This window comes from Egretta garzetta, unplaced genomic scaffold (assembly GCF_000687185.1).
Source record: "Egretta garzetta isolate BGI_Z169 unplaced genomic scaffold, ASM68718v1 scaffold135, whole genome shotgun sequence".
Taxonomy (NCBI): domain Eukaryota; kingdom Metazoa; phylum Chordata; class Aves; order Pelecaniformes; family Ardeidae; genus Egretta; species Egretta garzetta.
The window spans coordinates 1,000,079-1,000,616 of record NW_009259594.1 but is presented as its reverse complement, the minus strand read 5'-3'; positions in this window follow the sequence as shown (position 1 = coordinate 1,000,616).

Genomic DNA, 538 nt, shown 5'->3' with positions numbered 1-538 from the left:
GGGGGTTTTGGGGTGCAAGCAATGGCATTACCTTGGCTGGAGTGGAGCCGTCGAGAGCAGCTGTGGGGCTGCTCCCCACCACAGCAGTGCAAAAACTGCGTGCGTGGGGCTGGGGCTCCAGAGCCCCCCGGCAAGCTGCCTTGCTGCTCCCTGCCTCAGTTTCCCTGGCTCCAAGGAGCGGGGGACCCGGCATGCCTTTGCAGCACAAACACACCCTGCATTTGCATCTTGCTCCTGCCACTGTGCCAGGGGATCCCACAGCCCGCTCCCCTCCTCCAGGTGAGGAATTTGTGGGATTTGCTTCCCTGGTGAAGCTCAGGCAAAGCAAAGTCGTTGCAGGACCCCTCAGAGGATCTGGTTTCCTTCACCAAGCTGCAAAATTCTCCTTCTGCTTTCCAACACCGTCCTGCAAATTCATTCCGGGCTCCGGGGCTTTCACTCAGTCACGTTGCGAATCCAGCCGTGGCTAATGGTGGAAAATGTGCCAGACTTCAGCCCCCCTAAATCTGCCTTTGCCAGCCACCCCCCCCCTCCAGCC